The sequence below is a fragment of the Falco naumanni genome, chromosome 4, assembly GCF_017639655.2.
Source record: "Falco naumanni isolate bFalNau1 chromosome 4, bFalNau1.pat, whole genome shotgun sequence".
In the NCBI taxonomy this organism is placed as follows: domain Eukaryota; kingdom Metazoa; phylum Chordata; class Aves; order Falconiformes; family Falconidae; genus Falco; species Falco naumanni.
In genome coordinates this window covers 33,977,143-33,998,128 of record NC_054057.1, presented here as the reverse complement: position 1 = coordinate 33,998,128, position 20,986 = coordinate 33,977,143, and positions in this window count along the sequence as shown.

The window sequence follows — 20,986 nt, the reverse complement described above, 5'->3', positions numbered from 1 at the left end:
TGGGACTATAAAAAAATATGAATTGGGCTACATTTTATGTAGACTGAACATTTAAATGTTAGTTACAATCAGAGAAATAATTAGGTACTTGAATAAACTTCTACCATTTCCAGCAGAAATAATAGGGACTAAAATCCTTAATCCAGCTGAAGAATGAATTTGAGCCAATGGATTTCCAAAAGCTACATATACTGCCACACAGGCACAGAAAAATTAGACAGTAGATTCAAGGACACAAAAAATATGGATGGTAATATTGGGATATAGAATATGAGCTTATTGAGTTTATGCTCAGAGTTTCAGCTTCACATCAATGCTCAATCTTTTTCTTCCTCCAGGTTAGGTTATACTCAGCCCATAGCATTTTGATGTACCATGTTGCATTCTGTGAGTTCTAATTGCTTTTTTAAGAAGATCTTGAGACAAAAAATCCTACTCTGAATCTTGAATTCATCATGTTCATTATGGGAGATCATTATTAAAGATTTTTCGTAAGAAAGACGATGTGTTGTAAATTACAGTTTCATAATAATATATGAATCTGTTTCCAGGCATAACCCTTAGCATATACATATGGATTGATAGAAACAGTTAACTTGGTCATAATGACTTACTGTCATTATGACAAATGAAAAAAATAACCCCACAAAATTCTTAGTTACCCCCATATCTGGGCAAATTTACAATGTTTGTGATTTTAAGTTATACTTTTCAAGATCTAAAAAGTTTGGATTAGGCTACTCTCTCCAGTAGCAAATGAACAAATGTATGTAAAAGAAGAGGAGAGGTAGATGGAAAATTAAAGTAAATGAGGCATTTTTAATGAAAACTATTAAAAGAACAAATTAGGCTAAAATGTCACTGTCATTAAGCTATATTTAACAAATGTCAAATAAATAGTTCTACAGAACTTCAGAGCCTTCAGGAAAGTCTTCTCTCATCAGATAGGACATTGGAAAATATTATTTTCTGTCACACACATTTTCTGTCACATACATTGCTCCTCCCAAGTTTAATATAATGTATTTATGCTGTCCATCTCTGTGGAGGGAACCATTACAGATCTTTTTTCCTCCTTTCAGCAGTATAGCTTCAATATACACAACTGCCATACAGTCTCATACTTTTATGACAAATCTAAGTAACACGTACAATGCCATGCGGATATAAATAAATCCTTTAGTCATATATTTTGGGCTATTGTTTGTCAAGAGAGGACTGGTCTGCTACCTCTCACTGTTCTTTTAAAAATAACTTATTTTTTATTCCAAATACTTTGAGTTGTAGCAAAAAGAGAAATCTATGGTTTTCCAGATGTACACAAACTGGAATTGTTCCAAGCATATTAGGCTTTAAAAAAATCTTATCTTTGTAATGCTTCAAAATATGTAAGGTGAAGAAAGTAAAATAAACAATGCCTTGTTATCCCTATATGCAGGACCTCAATCAAACCCACTGTAATCACCAGAAATCAATGAGAAGAGACCCATTTACTGTAGAGGAATGAAGCTGGGTTAATTAACATTGATAATATACAGCTAGGGGCTGGTTTCAGGGGCAGTGGGTTGGCTGATGTAAATAAGGTGCAGGTGTGGCTGGTTAAGGTTAAGGGGATGAGAGCCAATGAAGAGAGAGCAGCCGAGGAAGAAGGAGAGAGGGGTCCTGGATGAAGTGAAGGTAGCAGAGGGACTGGTATGAAGTGTATGGTGGTACGAGATGGTAAAAGACCTTGTTGCAGCTGGTTAGATTGGAAAGTGCTGTGACAATTTACCATCAAAACTATAGACTTTCCTCTGGTAAATTCAGGAGAAAAATAGTAATTGACCTGTAATCTGATTCAAATCAAAAGGTACTTTTCTTACCAGTCTTAACCTTCACTAAAATCTTGTAGTCATCAATACTGTGATTTAATGATACCCAGGGAATAAAATGCCAAGACATCGTTATTTTAACATTTTTGACTCTCCATTAATCCCCTTTTCAAAGGATTAGTCCTCAAACTCCAAAACAGAGGTAGAAGTACTGCTTAATATAGTTTGTACTGAGTTGGCTTCAACCACTACCTTCCATCACTCACACAAGCATATTTTAGTGGTAAATTGCAAGCAGCAAGCTCCTTTTTTTTTTTTTTTTTTTTTTCCTATTAGATGTAAAAAGGTGAGGTATGTGACTGGGAAGTGCTTATGTAAGTTTGATTCTTTAGGCCTTTTGGGGAAGTAATTACACCAGCCTGTGTGATTTTTTTTTTTTATATATAAGCAAAAGGGAGTTTGAGTTTATATTACCTTGACTTTAGCTCTGAAATGGTGGTGATGGTGGTAATTTAACTAGGTATTCCATGGTAACAATGTAAATGCCATTTTCTGAGCAGTCTGTAACATGATTTTATCTTGAAACTGCTTCTTTACTTCTAAATGTTTTCTGTCTTCTTGGTATACTGTTATTTATCTATCAACATTCCCATTGTATGTTACACAGATGTGGCTGGGGATTCATCTTACCTTGTCTGAATCTAAGGTATCATCACTGTGTTGTATGTCTGCATGAAGATATTATGAATAAACTTTTGAGATGGCTACCTTTGACTATAACAGGAGCCTTGATGACTAGTTTTAAATGGGACTCTAACTTTTAGATAGGCAAAGTTAAGTAAGATTAATTTAAAATTAAAAATGAGACTTGATTGTAGTACTGCAAGCTACCTAACAAACTCTTATCCATTTGATTTATTAGTGTGTTCAGGCCAGCTTTTAGGCTCCAACCAGATAAATTACATGCCTTTGTAATTTTCTCCTGTAGCCCTATTTACAGACTTAGAATTACCCTGATGCTCTTATAAGCTGATGTTTACATAATCAGGCATTCACCTGTGAAAGGGGCTGTTGAACAAGGGTAATTTTCTCCATGTAAAGCCAGTAACTTCAAAATATTGCAGAATGAACTCTCCCTTTATTACTTGTTTGCAACTTACTGGAAATACCTTCTAACACTTTATGTAAGAATGGCACTAGCCTATGCCAAAAAAGATTTGATTAAAGCAAGCGATGATTATTGGTTTAAAGGTATGGTAGTAAGAAGATAAAAAATGAATTATAATTCAAACGGATTCTGCAAGATTATAAGAGGTCATCCTTTAAACTTAGCACTGCACCATTTCTTCATTTGATTGCATGCAAATTGTTTACAGCATTAACTGTTTTTCTATTTTTTAGAAATCATTCAATAAGTATTCAGTAAAAATGAATAACATAAAAGCAGGTTATGAGGTTTTACAGATAAAATAAACCTCTGAAATAATTTAAAATTCATTTGCCTTTGAGACTTGTGGTTAATGAAAATTCTGTCATTAAGCCTCTTAAACAACTGTACTTGATTCAATTGGACCTAATGTTTAGATATAATTGGCATGCTACAGTATTAACTCTACACTGGACTGGAGTCTTCCCTCCCCAGAGTGAATACAACTTTCCTGAGCATTGATTAAAATATGCTAAATAGTACCTACTTATAGGTTTTGAGTTTCTTTTCCCTCCAAAACAGATTTTTTATTGCTACTATTTCTTCCTCTTTTTCTTCATTTAGAAAATGCACATGCTGCTTGCCTAAATCCCATCTATCTGTGTAGAAGGATACTGCAGAAGACTATGTGTTTTGAAAGTTTCACCCTTAACTTCCTTAACTTGTGTAAAAACAATGTTTCTGCCATTAAGAAATGTTGGTCAGTAACGCTTTCTGGAAACCAGATCCCTATAAGCAGTTGAGAGGATATGTTCAAAATGCAATTCAGTTTGAAACAAATTGGGCAACTTTCACAATACATAATCCTCTATAGTCCCTGCCCATTTATACCAGATGAAATTAGCTATTATTGTCTTACAGTTATTGTCATCTTGGTTTGGGGTTATGCACTGTGGGGTTTTACTGCTTTCTCTGATGGTAGGCAATCCATACAAATATGCAGGTTATATGAATTGCTTTTAAAGGACTGCCACAAATTACTCAGAAAATATAAGCTACAGTGTTCACTCATCTCTGAATTGCTTTTTGAGTATTATTACTATAAAACATAAAATCTTCCATGCCTGATCTCGAAAGCAGAGATGTGGGGTTTCAGATTGGGAAATAAGAGAAAATTAGAAGGTTAAAACAGTCAGAACTGAGTGAATTACCCCCTTTAAAAGTGCCTGCTTCTGGATTCAGTGCCATTTGCAAGGCCTTCTTTTCGTTTTCTTGTGTCTTATGTTTCTAGCCTCATAGATAGTTTTCTGTTTTATCTGTAAGAATGAAAAATTGAGGCTCCATTTCCCTGAGGGATATTTCTTAAAACTTATATGAATAAATTTCAAGTAAGACACAGCTTTCTTGAAAGACATTGCAATTTGACATTTGTGTTCGAATTTTAAGAGAGCTTAGGAAGAGTCATTACCACCTTAGGCAGATATTGCTGTCTATTTCTGTGATAATAAGGTACCCTGTGTTTTCCACACTTACAGTGCAGCTCTTGCTGAGAGGTGTCTTATTTGTATTCATTTCTATTGTCTTCCCAAGTTCACAGAATAAATAACATTTACAAATCTTAATTTCTTTTATCATTTATGCACACAGGAACTGCACAATAGAAAATGAGGTAAGTTTTTTTTTTCTGACAGACTGTAGCATGAGCTACTGAACTAGCAACATGCTATAGGACTTCAATCGGTGTTCTTGATCTACTAGAAATCCTTGGTACAATGAAATACACAAGTGCTAGGTCAAGGGAACAGAAAAGATTGTGTGCTTTGAATTTTCAAGGAAAGACAAAATGCTTTAGTGGTCTTTAAAAATGGTTTTTCTTAGAACTCCTTAAAGGCTTTTGGCAGCATAAATCATAGCCATGTCATCACTGACTTCAGTCCTTTTATTTCCAGTTGTCTGTTAGAGTTTGAATTGTCTCTGTGGAAGGAACAAATTCACTCTCATTGACCCTTCTTTGAGCTAGGAGAGAGAGATCATGACAATAAAGACTGTACAGACATTTTTACAGTAGCAAGTTTAAATACAATAACTAGCACAGACAGTTAGGGTACGTTAGATTTGTGGACTGGATTGGCAGAACATGGAAGGGCCATAAGAAAAAAAAATATATTTTAGGGTATTGGGAAAAGAAAGGATCATCTCTGCCATTACTGAAACATAGAGACACAATTTCCATTTTGATTCATACACATCATAACACAAACTCCCATAACACTCATATATTTGGAAGAAAATAGCCCAAACATACAGAAAAACACATGCAGATTTATAGAGGGTAAACAATATGAAATGACAAAGAAGATCTGTTAAATTAAAGTTTTGATATAGACAAAAAAAGGTGTAATTTAACTGTTCTGCCTCATTTGAAATTGAGCTCAAGGAACTTATTTCAAAAGGCAAAGTATTCCTCTTGTGCTGAGCTAACCATATCTAATTGGTTTAGGTTCAGACCATCAGATACTGTAATGGTGCCTAATTCAATGCTCTGGTCAGCCGTCCAAAATCACTGGCACATGGTGAAACAGTTCTCTGCATCAAATGATGTTATAAGTATTTAGAACATTGGATCTAACAAAAAGATTAGAGAATTAAATTGTAAATCTAGTCACTCAAGAGTCATCTCATCAAAAATAGATATCCAGAATTTAAGTAATTAGTCTGAATTCATCATCCAGGCATTGAGTGTAGTAGTATGTGGAGGACAAAGTTAATTCAAGAGTGATTCTTCCCTATGTATCTCACTACGTATTTGTGGATCTATTTTCTACATTCACAATTTAGACTAGACAACTTTCCTACAATTGTACTTTGTTGCTTGTTACATTTTGGAAGTGTTCAAATTCTGGGAGATACTCAGGCAGACATATATTTGAAGAAATATTTTTTATTTGGCTATTATATGCACTATCAGCAAATGCACAAACACACTGTGCTTTTTGCCATTAATCTTATCTCAAAAATCACTTACAGTTCATGCATGAAAAGACTTGGCATTGCAGTTGACTAGTGTTTTAAGGAGAAGACATTAAAGGGCTCAAATAGTTTCATGACTAACTGACCTCCTTCAATTATGTCAAAACCAAGGGGTTATATGCTTTGTTTTCACAATCACTTCAAGGTTATCATTTCAAGATATTCACTTTTCCTGATAATATGAAAAGAGGGGAGCTAAAAGCCTTAGAACAATCAATACTTTGCAATAAATTGTATGCTTCGTAATTTCTTGGCAAATGGGGCAATCTTCTCTTCTCTGAATCCTGCATTCAGTCAGTGTTTTTCTGTCTGTAACACTGTGATGATTTAGACAGCCAGCTCATGTCTTTGTGATAGAGCCAGTTGAGCACTACAGATTCCTTTTAATCATCCATAACATTTCAAAAATCACTGTACATTTTCCCCCATCTTTTGCAAAAATATGTCACCTGTACATATAAAAGATAAAGGACTGACAGACTTTTATGGCCCTTCTTATCAAGGGACGTAACTCAGGTGTTCCGGAAACATGGTTTAAAGAAAAGTAAGTGGCTGAAGGAAGATTATTCTTCAGCATTCTGGCTATCAAAATAGTGCAGTAGGACTTCAAACACTCAGGTTTAAACCAGAGAAAGCCAGAGACTTTGCTTCGTAGAAAAATTTTCTATGGCTTTATCCCCAAGCCAAGGGTAGTCCTTATAAAATATAAAAGCATGTTAGGAAACGTAATATATTTTTTTAAAATTTGGTTCAATCAATCAGATCTTCCATCTCCAAGAAAGAGTTAAAATATTATAAAATAATTCTTTATTTTTATATTTACTTTTCCTTCAATCCATACCTTTGAACAAACTTAAACTAATCTTCTAAAAATGGCTTTGAAGTAAATATGGCAAGTAAATACAGATTTATTCTCCCAAAGGGGAAAAAAGTAGGCTATTTTTATTCTGGTTTTCCAAAATAAGACAGTTTTTTTTTACAGTGTGTTTAATTTTCAGAATAAAGAATCAAATTAAATGGTGAGTTGTCCATCTCTTGTACTTTTCAAATTAGACATTTTTGGAGGATGTCCTTCCATCAGGGACATATTAACGAACTCAGTATGGTTGACATTAAAGGGATATTATTACAATACTGGAGGTTATACTACATTATGCAATGGTGGGGTTTTTTTACCCTAAACTCTCGGGGGGAAAAAAAATCACAATTCCTGTTAACTTAAGAATTTAGCTGAGGGTGTCAGCAAATAATCTGAATTCTCTATCCAGGATCTGAGTGACTAAGCATAAACCAGATTGTTGTTTTTAAAGCATATAGATATATTGCCATGTCCAGGGTGTTATGCCCTATCTCTGAGCATTCAATTACTTAATCTGGTAGTTTCTGAGCCAGTATATGCATTGAGGCACATCACTATATACTAACAAGGCTACCTGCCTTCTGGACAGGTCTGCCTCTACACTACGAAGGCCGGAGTGCAAGTAAAAGTGAGATGCCTCTGCAGGAGTGAAATGGATCAAAATTGCAAACCAGTTTCTTAGGCTATCCCCAGTACCAGAGCTGGAGTTTGCAGATCTTCAGATGTAGTCCTCTGGGCCAAGTTAGTCCCTTTATTTTTCTGTGGAGATTATTTCAGATGAATCATGTAATGCATTCTTGACATCATGACTGGAAATGAGCCTAGCCCCTACTGTCCCCTAGTGCAAAAGAAATAAGTCTCACTGACCTAATGACACTTATTTTTAACCTGCAACTTTAGATTGCTTTGCTGTGATTCCTGAACGGACCAGATCTGTCACTGGATGAACAAAGGGGCCAGAGAGGAAGAAATAATATTTTTTATATTCCAGCGCAGTCTGGCAGTGTGAAAATTAAATGGCTGTTTCTGATTAAGAAGGAGAAGGAGATTACCTATAAAGTACACATTCTAATTATTTTCTGTACCCTATAGTAAAATACATAAGCAGGCATATTCTGTATATTGTAAAACATTGCTAGAGGCAGGTAGGAAAATGGAAGGCAATCTGATGTACTTAGAGGTGGTTGTAATTTAGTAAACCTAAACTACATATACATAGCTATGGAAGAACCAAATGACTGTACTATAGAAAACCCTATAGTATTCATTGTCTACTGATCTGATAATAGCTCTGAAGAGGGAAATCAATCTCTGCATATTTATTAGGGTTTTTTCATTTAGGTTGTGTTTTCTTCTGAGATTAGACACAAGATAAATAAGGAAATAAAACAAACTAAAACTAAAATTCTTCTTTAAAAAAATCTACTCTTGTAAAACTTGAACTATGAAACAAAAAACTACATAGCAATCTTGCTAAAACATGGAGGTTTACATTCACTTGTTAAAAATAATGAGCTTTGACTCTAAATTCTTTGGGCTTACAAAATTGTCACCAAATCAGTTTTAATGTATTTGATTCATCAAAGTAGTCAAAGTTTTTGGGGAGAAATTTCTTTAAGATACAGCAAAAAAAAAAAGTAAATAGTAAAAATTCTAGAATTATTTCCCAGTTAAATCAAATTTTCTAGATAGATGATATCTAGGGATTTTTCACATCAAATAGTAAGAAAAATGTGGGAGTCTCAAAACTGGCAAACATAATATCTTTTTCAAAGCAGGTGAAAAGATACTACTGCAATCATTGAGTGTTTACCCATAGTCTTCTGTGGGATAAGGATTTCAAATTCAGTCAATAAACACTTTCTTCTGAATTTTCTTTCATATGAAAGCTGGCAGAACATTATTTTTTGTAGAAACAATTTTTGGTTGCATCTTTTTTTTTTTTTTTATTTGAGGTAAGCTAGTATGACCACAATTTCTTCCCAATCAATATTAGTATATGCAAATTAATATGTAATTTCTTTTTCCTTTACTTATTAAGTCTGATATTAAAATAGGATTGAGGGAATATTTTCATTTCATGTCAGCTATACCCAGGTTATTTGCAACAACAGCCATGACAAGAACATAAATCTTTTACTCCACAATGTGATTTTTTCAAATCTTGAGTTACTAATTGAAGACCAAACTCTCCTGAAGAAGAGATTTGAGGATTAATTTTTAAATCAGTTTTTAATCTGCTTATTCAGTTTTCATTACTGTGCAGTGGAAATTTATAATGAAAAATACAGTACTTAACCTTTAATAATTTTCCTGTTTTCAATATACTTAATCCCAAAAAGCCAAAAGGCACTATGCATCTGAAGTATATTCTAGGGAAAAGGATATAGAGCTCACATCACATCACATATATTTTATTTTACAGTACATCTATTAAACAAACTTTAAAAATATTCATTATAACTTCTCTTGATTAATGTAGCATACACCCATTGGTTTTGGAAATATGAGATAAAAGTTGCCAGCATGACACTGGGCAGAAAATACTTCCCTAGGAAGTACTGTGTTACTTGTGTCTGTCACATAACACAAAGTACAATTAAAAAAAAAAAAAAAGTCTTATAGGTAATAAAAAAGTTAACATTTTTAAGACAGTGTATTTTTTATCTATCACGTGTAGATGAGCAGGGGTGAAGGGAAATTAATCTTTAGTTGTTTCTTGATGTGAGTCATGGAAGGCAACAGGAGGTTTCTTGTCTTTAAATGGATCAAGATTTTCTACTAAGGATGGATTGACATAAAGGATAAGATTTTATTAAATGCTCTTGCTTTTGTGATTGTGCAGAATTAGATTAGTTGTAGTGACAACTGCTGGCTGCACAGGAGAGCATTTTATGTAAAATCCACCAAAATTACTGTGGAGCCCATAATATTAACTCTCTTGCCTTTTTCTGGTTTTCATGCTGCATTATTGTCTGAATTGGGCTTTAAAGTTAGGATTTAACTTCAGGGTGAGTGTGATTCTTGTTTATGTTACACAGACAAGAGAGAAAGGAAGTATTCCTTTAAAAGCAGTTTAAGTGGTTTTGGCTAAATAAAGAGAAATTTTTGCTTTTTTATTTTTGAGGGATTACTGTTATCCTGTTTTAGAAGAAAGTGAAAGAAATTTCCCTCTGTTCTTCCTTGTAAAATTAAACTTTTCTTGAGTCAAAGATGCTTTTAAACTAGGATATTCCAACCAAGCAGGATGAACAAAATCAACAATCCCATGAATAAACCAATGTCGATAATTTCAATAGTATTGCTACTAATTTACAAAACTTTTATGCAAACAACTCTAATCAGAACTTTTCCTTGCCTGTGTATTTTTATTATTGTTATTATTATTTATGTGTGAGGTTTTTTTATGGTTTTATATTTTTATTTTTTTATTTTTTTCCTTTGCCAGATTAAAGGAACCACCTTAAAGGGTCATTTTCAGTAGGACACAACTCCTGCTGCCACTAGCCAGTGACTAAAAGTGAAAGCAAAAAACTTATCATTGGAAACATATGGCAAAACCTGTGTGAACTCAAAACATTTACATATGACTTTCTCTGCAATGCTCAGTTTATTCGTATGGGCAGATAACTACTTTTAATACAGCGCTGAGATGGTTACCACTGGTACCTTCTACTGTTTTTAACTCAGTCTAGCAATGGGACTCAAGAAAACCTTAGTGAAGTCTGGAGAGAGAGGGCAGTCAATGCACACAAACCTGGCAGCAAGAGATGCACAAGTTCTCTGATGCAGATGCAGCCAGACAGGGTGCTGGCCAAGACTCATTTCCAATCTCCTGTCTGGAGAAAGGCTTAAGCTTATATCTTGCTTTACTGTCTGTCAGATACTTAGCTCCTGCTCTGCTGTAAAAGCAGTTTTGATGCCCCATGTTGCCCTAAGAAGCACAAACATAGCAGGTACTCTGCATACCTCCATGTGCATATTCTCTAGAGACTTAGTGTAGTGACCAAGGATAGTCAGTGATCAAGGAACTGACCGCACACCAAGTCAGGCCTGTGGCCACCCATAAGCCTGGCTGGATGTCTATAGCATAGTGATGTTGCAGTTTTGCTGTTTTTTGGGTTTGTTGCATTTTTTCTCTTTTGTTTTGTAGCAAATGCAAGTAGGAATTCATAGGGGTTGAGTGAATGTGTCAAAAATATTTTGAAAATGTTAAATTGTACATACCAGCAAGCTCTCTGCAAACTTGACCTTAAGCTTGTATGGATCAGCTGAGTCTGGAAGGGACTTTTCACCATACATAGCATTTAAAAAAATTAATTGATTTTCCAAGTTGTTTCCCTTCTTCCCTCAATAGTTCTGATGCAACTGCTTCTGATTAGGAAGTTGGCCCTTTCAAGGGCTATTGCCCTGTTCACAGATCTCTTTCAGAAAAGAAAGAACTTTCTTTTCTTAACCTTAGATTGTCCTTGCTTTTATGATATACGGTGTTAAATTGAAAGTAGGCAAGATGTATGAGCAAAGGTGACTTTTTTTTTGGAGGGGAACCATTTTTCAGAAACTGCCAAAAGCTAAAATTCACTAAGTCACAAGAAGTCTTTTCCATATAATTCTTTCCTTACACATTTTCTTTACCTTTGAACTGAAAAGAATACCAATATTACTCCAATTTCAAAGTTTTGCAGTTCATTGATAACATGAAATGTCATTGAAATTACATACAAGGTGTGTGCAATTATCTTGCTTGGTAAAGCAGGGTCTATATCTATTTTCCACTGAGCCTATGTGCATAATTGCATTTGACCGTTTCATTGCTAAAACTTACTTTGAACACTGCATTTCAAAGGACACAGTAACTTTTTTTTAATGTTCCCAAAATTTAAGCACTGCAAGGGCACTACTCTGTGTTTGATGCAATGCTCTGAACAAAGAGGTCTTACTCTTCTATAGAAGCTTAATCAAACGTTCTGCATTGTGGACATCAAGAAATACCTCACCCCACCCTACACAAGACATCCTTTCTCATAGAAAATACTTTAACTTTTAGAGACTGAGCAAGAAGGAGAATCACAGAACACTCCTTTACTTCACTGGTTGGGTAATCAGTTCAAAATGAGGCACCTTGATTTCAGTCTTGGTCATAGTGAATATTCATTTAACCCCGCAAAACAACAAGAGGCAGCCCGATAGTTCAAAAGTAAGGTTACAATGTCCTGGCTGTGTTTTAGGGAAGCTGAGGTAGCGTGTCTAGGCCATGGGAACATACAATTTTTTCTTAGGTTTGTTCAGGGTTCTCTTAACCCATTCCACAGACTAGGTGTCTTGTCCAGTGATCCTAGTCACGCATTTGTAAAATTCTATCCTAAAATCAAGGAGCTCATTGACTCTAGGTGCTTCTCTTGGAATGCAGTGGCAGAGTCCCTAATGTTCAGGCACTGTTTTATAACTTCCAGTCCCAATTTATTTGTACTGATTTATGCACTTTTGCTCATGCACCAACGTTACCTTTTAATTAAATAGATAATTTTCATCTCTAGAGTTTTTTCACTGTTTCCTTCTTAATGCATTCATGCTGTTTTCTAACCTTTATTTTTTTCTACTGCAGATACTCTCCCAGTATTCCCTCGGTTTGCAACACAAGTACTTTATTCCATTGATTACTTTGGTGGACCATTTATGTGGCTATTGCAGCTTGAATGAAGCATTTCTTGAAGAAAAGTGATTGGATCGGTGTTTTTGTCAAGGTTAACATGTATAATGACTAACACATGTATGATGACTAACATGTTACTGTCTCTTTGGGAAATGGCTGTTACTTGCTATTCATGTATCTTCCCTGGTGCATCCCATGCATGTATGCACGTGTCATTTCTATAAGTTTTTGCTTCCTTCTTCAGACTAGTTAGGAAAAGTCCACTTTTGAATTGCATAGCACTGTTTCCTCTCTGCTTCTTATCAAGCATTTTCCCTTAATGTTACAATCTTTCTATCTGCATTATTCTGCTGCTGAACATTTTGTCCCAGCCCCAAATGACTCCAAAAAGACCAAGCTGCCAGATACTGCTATTTGTGTCAGTTCCTAATTTCATCAGGTAAACAAAACAGAAAAGCAAACAATCACATAAAGGGCTTCCCCAAGCTCCACCTGGATGAGATTAAGAAGGTGAAAAAATATAACATTTCTAGGCAAAAGACAAATAGCTCTCAGTGGGAAGAATGGTGGCAGCAATGTGCCACATGGACAGTGGTACAGATGCAAACATACTCTTAAGATAACTTCTACAGTGCCCCACAGAGATGTCTTGTCTGTAAATTGTAGAAACTGTCTACCTACCAAATGGAGAACTGACTATCCAAGAATAAAGTGTTCTCCATGGGAGTTACAGGGTAGAATTTCTCTTGTGCTCTTTTCTTTACAGAATTATTCATCTGGCCTGTTTTAGGCACACTTTCTAAAATGAAATTAATCCCACCCAAGATACCTTTAACTATCTTGACTAGATCTCTGTCCTCTTTAAAGGTACTCAGGAATGACTGCATGTCTGGATGTAGTCAAATCCCATTTTGTGTGTCTGCTTCCCAAGACCTGTCTGGTTTCCTTTGACTCAGCTGGCTTATATTTTTGTCAAGCAGGGCATGTTACTACTCTAAAAGGAAAAGGAAAAAAGTTTAAAACTGAGTCTATTAAAATACAGTTGCCTCTGTCTTTCTCCAGGTCCTATTTATCTGTCTCCAAGGTGTTTTTGGTGGTGGGTTTTTTTGGTGTGTATGTGAACTCAGGAAGAATGGTTTAAAGAATTAGGTTCAATTTTCAGTTGAACCTAAGGAACATCCTGTCCTTTAAAGGAACTTATTCTTTGTCTCATTTTATTCTTTCAGGGAAAGATAGAAGGAAAGCCCTCCCCCCCACCCCCCCCACCCCCAGATTTTTTTGGTGGTGTTTCCTGCTTGCAAACATAAGGATGGGAACCATTTTTTAAGGCTTTAAAAAATGAAATATCTGAGCTCTTGTTTCTACTTAATACCATCCAAGTTTGTCACTGTCAACATGTAAATGGATTTAGAGTAGAATGAGATTCAACAGCTTTGTTCTAACTGTATTGCACCCAAGGAGCTCTTTATCTGTGTTCAGAGCCGACTACGTGCATTTCACAGCAGTCAGCAAAGGTATTTATGTGAAGTACCTACATGGCTTCATGTAAGGCTCCTTACTCACAGTTTGGTGGCTTCTAATATTTCTTTGTATTGATGGAAAAAGGTAGATAATGTATTAAAATAACAGTTTCATATTATCTGTTGGAACTAATTCTCTATATGTTTTTATTAATCTGAGATTTTAAACTAAAAATCAGAAAACCCTCTTAAAAATCGAAAAAACTGGAATCCTCTGGATGTTGAATTATTAATATTTCTCAAAAGAATACATAAATGTATGGTATTTTGGGTAACCAAAACAAGAGGTTTTTTGTTAATTAACCCTGAGGTCTGAAGCTTGTTCTATGGTGTGGAGTGTTCTGGAAAAATTGTGGCACTGTATATATGTTTCAAAACATGTATCTCCTGTGATCCTAAATCATTGCTAATATTACATCACTTTTTTCAGGAACATGTTAAAGAAACTCTTGCAAGTTCTGGGAAAGTAATCTCCACAGGAAAATATTGACCTTACTTTATTTAAGTATGGGGAAACAGGGAGCCATATCTTTCAGTAATGCTATGAAGCTATTCTTTACAGAGCTTTCTAAACCTCTATTGTTGCTATAGTCTCAGGTGTCTTGCTGCAGGTCTTCAAACTGCAGGTGCAATTTTTATCTTTGCTTCTGATTCATTCCTAATACCACCCTAATCCAGTTGTAAATGGGTCATTCAAACCAGGTAGTCAAAAGTAGCTAAATTTTATTGTAGTCATGTTGCTTCTTCTGCACTGTTGAGTACAATGAATTACTCTTAATATTTGTCTACAGATGCTTCCATGCTTTTCTCAACCAAGACAGCCTGGGGACAGGGGGCTTATCTAGTCTAACATAGACCTTTAGCAATCATCTCTCAGGCCTAAACCAATGCATTGTTCATCAGTGTTCTATACAAAGGTCTCGAAGGCATTTACTGCCATGCTAGTTGAGATAGGAAAGTCTTCATTTTACAACAAGAAAACTCAGGCAAACAAGCATAAAGTCCCAGATGCTCAATGGCATTGAGACCCCTAAACCCCCTAGTAGACCCTTCTACTCTTGGGCAATCTAAAATTGCATAGAAAAACTCTGGAAGAACTATTTCTTCCATCCTATGACCATTGTGGCACGCTTCCTGTGTAGGCCCTTCTAAAAAAAGAGCAGCAAAGTGAATGATTCAGCAAGGTTCTTCTCAGAATTATATTCCAAATTATTTTGTGTGAGCCTTGAGGTTTTTGAAGCTTGTGTAAGAGGTGGTAGTCTCACTCCGAAGCTGATATCTGCTTGAGGCACATGGCCAAGAGTCTTAAAACTAATCACACTCTACCAGCTGCAGGCAATCATATGGGTTTCCCCAGCTCCCTGAAAATGATAATCACAGTGTGATGGTGTGTGCATGTCTATTTTTGTCTGCAGAGATACATGAAAGTAGGTTAAGAGCACACGCTACTTCTTTCCATATGTATTTGTTTTTCTGTTCAGTGAAGTTTTCATGTAAGCCTACAGATAAAATTTTAGGCTTTTTAAAATATCACTCTGCAGAATATATGAACATCAATTTTCATATTTTTTCTTCTGTGCAAGAGTACTTCTGTGGTAAGAATTTACCAGTTTTTTCTTATTACCTTTTCTATTCAGAAATAAAACAACAGATAGAACCCTTTGAATGGGTTATTTCTTCACATTCATTTAAACGGTAAATGGCTGGACCTGTGTCATTTGTACAAAGAGAAGCCCACACTGGTTTTGGATACATGCCTATAAAACCACTGGCCCAAATTACTGAGTGTGTTTGGATGTGCTTCCTCCAAAATTTTTGCTTTTCGAGACAGAAAGAGGAAAAGAAATGAGGGGAGACAGGAAGCATGCTACAGGAAAGTGCAGGAGACTGATCAGTGGTAAGTGAGAGAAAACAGCTATTATAAAGAATTACCACTTCTGAGTCAAGACAACGGGCTAATGATCATACTTGTCAGGATCACTGTTAACAGGGATTTTTTTTAATCTTTATTTTCAATAAGGCATTTTTGCATGGGAATGCCCTACAAGACCCTCAACAGCAAGTTTGCCCAGAAGTGTTCTAATTAACCAAATGGTCTACTATGCTGTCGCTTTAATGCCTTCTATCTGGCTGTTCACTGGTCATCATGTATCATTGTTCAGCGAATGACAGCAGTCAGGTTATTAAAGGTGTAGATATTAAATTAACAACAGTGGTAAACATTGTAGCTGTACTTCACATCTCAGCAGAACCAATGAAGTAGATGACACTGAATCCATGCTGATATGCTGCAATGACAGATGGGCGTCATTTAACACAATACATCAGTGGGCAACCCACGTACCACAGCTGTCCTCCACTAAATGAATTAGATCAGGGTAATTAATCTAAGGCAGAAAGTGTTACTAAAGTGGGTCCTAAGCGGAATTAGAAACAAATAAAATATCCTGTTAAAAAAGGGAAGGAAAAAAAAGAGAAAAAAAGGGCTCAGTGCAGCATGAGTGTGGAAGTGATTGCCAAGTATTTTAATTCCACACACAAAAGACAATACCCATCTCCTTGTGTGAAGGAGTATATAACGAAACCTCTTTTGTTCTCCAGCATTTTATCATAATCTCTTCTGTCACCACATGCAACAAGGGAGGCAACAACAACAGCCAGGGATCATGACCAAGATGATAGATTTGACACAATAGTCTAATGCAAGAAAATCCTATCACCTTTATTACTTACATGTACTACTGATGGAATTATTCCCTGTTACAGATCCTCCGCTAATACTGATTGAGCCATTAAATACCTATGGCACATTATCTGAGGGATATCTTATTTCTGTTATTGGCCAGGGGGGTAGCTTTAAAAAAAACCTACACAATTCTCTTTCCTTCATGGAAAATTTGTAGTGGTTCTACGTCATTGTTGTTCTCTCTCACTTCCCCCACCTGTACAGGGTCAAAAAAAAAAAGACTACCAAGAAGGATTAAAACAAGTTTATCTTCCTGCCATACTGGCTGGTTACGAAAATATTTCAAAACTTTTTATTATACATTGATATAGATGTTTTACATGAATATGTTGCAAGTTGGTTTTTGATTAAAAACAAATCAATGTTGTGATATGTGTTTGAGATCATAAGCAGTTTAAATATCAAAGGCTTAAAGCTAGGATATATCAATTCATCCCTAAATGTAGTCAATTTGAAGAGCAGTTGTAGAGGGTGAAGAGCAACAAAGAACTGCAGCCCCGAAAATTTCATTGTCTGGCAGGTTCTGTATTAATTCCGTTCCACTTCATTTAGAGTATGACATCTGCAATGGAAAATTTCCCTAAAGAATGTCTCTGACAATGGCAAGCATTGATCAAGCGTCATGTACACGCTTGATTCTGTCAGCTCACTTGCAGCTTCCTCTTTATTCTTTTCCCTTTGCCTAAGAGAGCCATCATCCTTTGAAACAGTTCCTTCTCTGTAGGTAGAGACTGAGATTCACTGCTAGTTTTAACCTGTAAGGGAAAAGGGAGATGGGGAAGTAGAATTATTTGGGGAATAGGTATTATAGCAGTGATTATGTTAGACTGGTGTAATGAAAACATACGCTTATACTAGGCTGGTGTGAACCTACAAGGAATTCCTGAAATGTATTGATTTTTATGAGAGCGAGGTTTAAAAATAAGTCACAACATGTGTGGGAACTCTTCAGTGATTTTTAAATTCCATCCAAATGACTAAATACATATTTACTGTTGTTTCGGTATACTCTCCATTGTGAAACAAACATTCTCTGTGAGCACTGCAAGCTAGTTCTGTTAGCCCCTCCACACTAGTACACCAGAGCAGTCTTATAAAAAGATTATATGGCATATGCTTAGAAGTTCCAGCATAGAATACTTTGTGTATAAGTTGCTTTTGCATGTGCACATACTTTAAGAGCGACAGAATGACAGGCCCTCAGTTATTTTTAGTTAATACTCATATTTTTCTACTTTTGTGTTATTTTTTCTTCTGTGACATCATGAAAAAAGTCCATCATAGAGTCATAGAATCATATATTGCTTAGGTTGGAAAAGACCTTTAAGATCAAGTTCAACCTCAAACTTAACAGTGCCAAGTCTACCACTACCCACCAGCACTATCTCTTATTAATCCATTCCTGCTTTCATTATTGCATCCTCCTCTTTGTGTTCCTTGAAACACATTTATTGCCATGCACAAAACCTAACTGCTCAGATCAGCTTTTTCCATGTAGCCTTGAGCATATAATGGATTTTATCCACTTTTAGTTTCAAGATGTGGCATAACTGTTGTCTGTTTAGTTTTATGCTGGTGGAATTTTCCTTTGCACAGATAATCATGGCATGTTTTCCCTGACCAAAGGGGCACTCCTATTTTCCTGTCTTCAGGTTTTGTTTCTCTGCTGTTTCTCACCAGAAAATCAGCCAAATAGCACTGGATGAATTAAGCAGCATGTGGGGTTATAGGATGCATTAGAATTTATTCCAATACAATATATCAATGTTTTGAACCCACCCACACGTGGTTTCTACATGAGTATGATATCAGTTTTATACTCGTAGACATAAATATAGATATAAATACGTAGATGTAGATATAAATATCCTAAATATTACATCTGAGATCAAGAGTCAAACACACCTAGGGTTTTAAATACAGTCATTGCTATGATTATGAACATATCCACAAATTAAGCATGAACTGCAATATTTTCATGGTTTAACCCTGTCCACTAATTAAGCACCACACAGCTGCTCGCTCATTCCCCCCTCACCCAGAAGCATAGGGAAAAGAGTCAGAAAGGAATGTAAAACTCAAGGGCTGATATAAGAACAATTTAGTAATTGAAATAAGATAGAAGTGAAAGAGTAATAATAACAATAATAGTTATAATGAAAAGGAGGGAAAGTGGGAGAGGAATGAAATCCAAAGGGAAGGGAGAAACCAAGTGATGCACAGTACAGCTGCTCACCACCCACAGACCAATGCCCAGGCAGTCCCCAAGCAATGATCAGCCAGACCCAGCCAACCCCCACCCTGCCAGTTTATATACTGAGCATCATGTCCCGTGGTATGGAATAGCTCTTTAGCTAGTTCAGGTCAGCTGTCCTGGTTGTGTCTTCTCCCCATTTCTTGTGCCCCTCCATCCCTTTCACTGGCAGGGCCTGAGAAACTAAAAAGTCCTTGACTTAGTATAAACATTACCCAGCAACAACCAAACCCATCAGTGTGCTGTCAACATTCTTCTCATACCAAATCCAAAACACAGAACTGCACCAGCTGCTAAGAAAACAATTAACTCTATACCAGCTGAAACCAGGACAAACATAAACTAAATGTATAGAATATGTTGTCTAAATTTTGAGGAAAATAAAATGCCTCCAGGTTTTTTTAATACACTTGTTCTGACCTGCATAAATCTTTAGGTCTAAGAAAGGAATATCTTTCCTCTGAAATTATGCCAGCAATTGGGTGAGAAAGTTGCTTATATTTCTTTGTTGCATGAGACACGGGGAACTGACTAAAGACAATAAATTTACTGTGTGTAGATGATCAAAAAACTTTGGATAGACATAACTTCAGTTTCTTTTGATTTGATCCCAAATTTAATTTGAGCTGCAATGCTACAAATGTCACATTACTACTATCTTCTCTGACTCGGCCTCCAGAAAATGATACACTTTTTGCAAACCTGTGAAAATTAGCATCCGTAACATAGTATAATCAGCTACATTGCAGAAAAATCATGCATAAACTAAGTTAGAAATAAATGATGATTTATCAAGGTGTCAGATGTCATGTGGTGATGGATGAACCACAAAGATGTAATGGTTCAGCTTGCATACTCATTGAAATTCTGCATCTTCATCAGCAATATATTCCTATAGCTTCATTTGAAAACGAGCTAAAAACCTTAGAAGAAACAACTGCCACTTTGCATGCTCCACAGTCTCACAATACTCAAACTTTCAGATGTGACTTGTCTCTTATAAGTTGTTTGAAATGCCCAGTGATGCAGGTTTTATCTCCTATGCTGACTACAGTGAAATTTGGAAGATGGTGGAAGTTTTATGAACGTTATTAGATGTTCATGCAGTGTCCAGCATAAAGGACTCATCATCACTGTAGCCTTTAGTTACTTTTACAGCTTAACAATTAATAATGAATAGAATAGTGATTTTTTAATGAACATGAAAGTGAATGTTTATCTTCATATGGCTTCTTTTAAAACATAACATTACAGTGCTTAGACCACAAGTACTAGAAGACACATGGACATGCCATCTCAGGAAAGAGAGAGATTGTATACAGATGAAATAATAGAATATTGCACCTTTTTCCCTTGTCTTTTAAAAATAACAGCAACATTGGTTTCAGCACTGGTAAAAGCTGTTCTATAAATAGTCTATGGATTGAATTTCTCTGACTACAAAACCACTTTACCTAAAACAAAAGCATTTTTTTTTCATAAGTTTCATCAGTCTCACAGGGGATTATAATGAAGGATAGTACAAATCATCCTTCATTACCATTTAATTCTATATTTATTTTGCTGAATCAACCCAGAAAAGCTTACAATGTCATGTGAGCATGATCCACGGGGAATGGAAGAACTAATCAGAATATGATCACCTAAGATTTCACAATCAGCAGATGATAACATCTCAAAACTGCTGACTTCAAAGGAGGAAAAGTGATTCAAAACAGCATTGCTGAACTTCTACTGTGATCTGCCTAGCTTTTGAGACTGCACTTCAACTTTTCTTCCTTCTCTTCTTCATAGTCATCATTACTCTTTCTTATATATGGTATTTTCTGTATGGAAATAGAGATGTTTCTGAGCCTGTGGTTCCATGAGAAATGTATTTCTTATTTTATAACTCCTATTATATAATCTCCAACCTATGTTCAGGGAGAGAAATTTTATAACTCCTATTATATAATCTCCAACCTAT